Here is a 4,152-nt window from a genome sequence, read left to right as displayed (position 1 = left end):
TAGGGGAGACTGAGGATAGGGACAACTGAGGGTAAGGGAGACTAAGGATAGGAGAGACTGAGGGTAGGGGACACTGAGGATAGGGGAGACTGAGGATAGGGAAGACTGAGGGTAGGGGAGACTGATGGTAGGGAAGACTGATGGTAGGGGAGACTGAGGATAGGGGAGACTGAGGATAGAGGAGACTGAGGGTAGGGGAGACTGAGGATAGGGAAGACTGAGGGTAGACTGGGGAGACTGAGGGTAGACTGGGGAGACTGAGGATAGGGAAGACTGAGGGTAGACTGGGGAGACTGAGGGTAGACTGGGGAGACTGAGGATAGGAAGACTGAGGGTAGGGAAGACTGAGGGTAGGGAAGACTGAGGGTAGACTGGGGAGACTGAGGGTAGACTGGGGAGACTGAGGATAGGGGAGACTGAGGGTAGACTGGGGAGACTGAGGATAGGGGAGACTGAGGGTAGGGAAGACTGAGGATAGGGAAGACTGAGGATAGGGGAGACTGAGGGTAGACTGGGGAGACTGAGGGTAGACTGGGGAGACTGAGGATAGGAAGACTGAGGGTAGGGAAGACTGAGGATAGGGGAGACTGAGGGTAGGGAAGACTGAGGGTGGGGGAGACTGAGGATAGGAAGACTGAGGATAGAGGAGACTGAGTGTAGGGGAGACTGAGGATAGGGAAGACTGAGAGTAGACTGGAGAGACTGAGGATAGGGAAGACTGAGGGTAGACTGGGGAGACTGAGGGTAGACTGGGGAGACTGAGGATAGGGAAGACTGAGGGTAGACTGGGGAGACTGAGGGTAGACTGGGGAGACTGAGGATAGGAAGACTGAGGGTAGGGAAGACTGATGGTAGGGAAGACTGAGGGTGGACTGGGGAGACTGAGGGTAGACTGGGGAGACTGAGGATAGGGGAGACTGAGGGTAGACTGGGGAGACTGAGGATAGGGGAGACTGAGGGTAGGGAAGACTGAGGGTAGGGAAGACTGAGGATAGGGGAGACTGAGGGTAGACTGGGGAGACTGAGGGTAGACTGGGGAGACTGAGGATAGGAAGACTGAGGGTAGGGAAGACTGAGGGTAGGGGAGACTGAGGATAGGGGAGACTGAGGGTAGGGGAGACTGAGGGTAGACTGGGGAGACTGAGGATAGGAAGACTGAGGGTAGGGGAGACTGAGGATAGGGAAGACTGAGGATAGGGGAGACTGAGGGTAGACTGGGGAGACTGAGGATAGGAAGACTGAGGGTAGGGGAGACTGAGGATAGGGAAGACTGAGGGTAGGGGAGACTGAGGGTAGACTGGGGAGACTGAGGATAGGGGAGACTGAGGATAGGAAGACTGAGGGTAGGGAAGACTGAGGATAGGGGAGACTGGGGAGACTGAGGGTAGACTGGGGAGACTGAGGATAGGGAAGACTGAGGGTAGACTGGGGAGACTGAGGGTAGACTGGGGAGACTGAGGATAGGGGAGACTGAGGGTAGACTGGGGAGACTGAGGATAGGGGAGACTGAGGGTAGGGAAGACTGAGGGTAGGGAAGACTGAGGGTAGACTGGGGAGACTGAGGGTAGACTGGGGAGACTGAGGATAGGAAGACTGAGGGTAGGGAAGACTGAGGGTAGGGGAGACTGAGGATAGGGGAGACTGAGGGTAGGGGAGACTGAGGGTAGACTGGGGAGACTGAGGATAGGAAGACTGAGGGTAGGGGAGACTGAGGATAGGGAAGACTGAGGATAGGGGAGACTGAGGGTAGACTGGGGAGACTGAGGATAGGAAGACTGAGGGTAGGGGAGACTGAGGATAGGAAATACTGAGGGTAGGGGAGACTGAGGGTAGACTGGGGAGACTGAGGATAGGGGAGACTGAGGATAGGAAGACTGAGGGTAGGGAAGACTGAGGATAGGGGAGACTGGGGAGACTGAGGGTAGACTGGGGAGACTGAGGATAGGGAAGACTGAGGGTAGACTGGGGAGACTGAGGGTAGACTGGGGAGACTGAGGATAGGGGAGACTGAGGGTAGACTGGGGAGACTGAGGATAGGGGAGACTGAGGGTAGGGAAGACTGAGGGTAGGGAAGACTGAGGATAGGGGAGACTGAGGGTAGACTGGGGAGACTGAGGGTAGACTGGGGAGACTGAGGATAGGAAGACTGAGGGTAGGGAAGACTGAGGATAGGGGAGACTCAGGGTAGGGAAGACTGAGGATAGGGAAGACTCAGGGTAGGGAAGACTGAGGATAGGGGAGACTGAGGGTAGACTGGGGAGACTGAGGGTAGACTGGGGAGACTGAGGATAGGAAGACTGAGGGTAGGGAAGACTGAGGATAGGGGAGACTCAGGGTAGGGAAGACTGAGGATAGGGGAGACTCAGGGTAGGGAAGACTGAGGATAGGGGAGACTCAGGGTAGGGAAGACTGAGGATAGGGAAGACTCAGGGTAGGGAAGACTGAGGATAGGGGAGACTGAGGGTAGACTGGGGAGACTGAGGGTAGACTGGGGAGACTGAGGATAGGAAGACTGAGGATAGGAGAGACTGAGGATAGGGAAGACTGAGGGTAGACTGGGGAGACTGAGGGTAGACTGGGGAGACTGAGGATAGGAAGACTCAGGGTAGGGAAGACTGAGGATAGGGAAGACTCAGGGTAGGGAAGACTGAGGATAGGGTAGACTCAGGGTAGGGAAGACTGAGGATAGGGAAGACTGAGGATAGGGGAGACTGAGGGTAGACTGGGGAGACTGAGGGGAGACTGGGGAGACTGAGGATAGGAAGACTGAGGGTAGGGAAGACTGAGGGTAGGGGAGACTGAGGATAGGGGAGACTGAGGGTAGGGGAGACTGAGGGTAGACTGGGGAGACTGAGGATAGGAAGACTGAGGGTAGGGGAGACTGAGGATAGGGAAGACTGAGGATAGGGGAGACTGAGGGTAGACTGGGGAGACTGAGGATAGGAAGACTGAGGGTAGGGGAGACTGAGGATAGGGAAGACTGAGGGTAGGGGAGACTGAGGGTAGACTGGGGAGACTGAGGATAGGGGAGACTGAGGATAGGAAGACTGAGGGTAGGGAAGACTGAGGATAGGGGAGACTGGGGAGACTGAGGGTAGACTGGGGAGACTGAGGATAGGGAAGACTGAGGGTAGACTGGGGAGACTGAGGGTAGACTGGGGAGACTGAGGATAGGGGAGACTGAGGGTAGACTGGGGAGACTGAGGATAGGGGAGACTGAGGGTAGGGAAGACTGAGGGTAGGGAAGACTGAGGATAGGGGAGACTGAGGGTAGACTGGGGAGACTGAGGGTAGACTGGGGAGACTGAGGATAGGAAGACTGAGGGTAGGGAAGACTGAGGGTAGGGGAGACTGAGGATAGGGGAGACTGAGGGTAGGGGAGACTGAGGGTAGACTGGGGAGACTGAGGGTAGACTGGGGAGACTGAGGATAGGAAGACTCAGGGTAGGGAAGACTGAGGATAGGGAAGACTCAGGGTAGGGAAGACTGAGGATAGGGTAGACTCAGGGTAGGGAAGACTGAGGATAGGGAAGACTGAGGATAGGGGAGACTGAGGGTAGACTGGGGAGACTGAGGGTAGACTGGGGAGACTGAGGATAGGAAGACTGAGGGTAGGGAAGACTGAGGGTAGGGGAGACTGAGGATAGGGGAGACTGAGGGTAGGGGAGACTGAGGGTAGACTGGGGAGACTGAGGATAGGAAGACTGAGGGTAGGGGAGACTGAGGATAGGGAAGACTGAGGATAGGGGAGACTGAGGGTAGACTGGGGAGACTGAGGATAGGAAGACTGAGGGTAGGGGAGACTGAGGATAGGGAAGACTGAGGGTAGGGGAGACTGAGGGTAGACTGGGGAGACTGAGGATAAGGGAGACTGAGGATAGGAAGACTGAGGGTAGGGAAGACTGAGGATAGGGGAGACTGGGGAGACTGAGGGTAGACTGGGGAGACTGAGGATAGGGAAGACTGAGGGTAGACTGGGGAGACTGAGGGTAGACTGGGGAGACTGAGGATAGGGGAGACTGAGGGTAGACTGGGGAGACTGAGGATAGGGGAGACTGAGGGTAGGGAAGACTGAGGGTAGGGAAGACTGAGGGTAGACTGGGGAGACTGAGGGTAGACTGGGGAGACTGAGGGTAGACTGGGGAGACTGAG

This window comes from Salvelinus namaycush, chromosome 3, assembly GCF_016432855.1.
Source record: "Salvelinus namaycush isolate Seneca chromosome 3, SaNama_1.0, whole genome shotgun sequence".
NCBI lineage: Eukaryota > Metazoa > Chordata > Actinopteri > Salmoniformes > Salmonidae > Salvelinus > Salvelinus namaycush.
Note: the sequence above shows the minus strand (reverse complement) of the source record.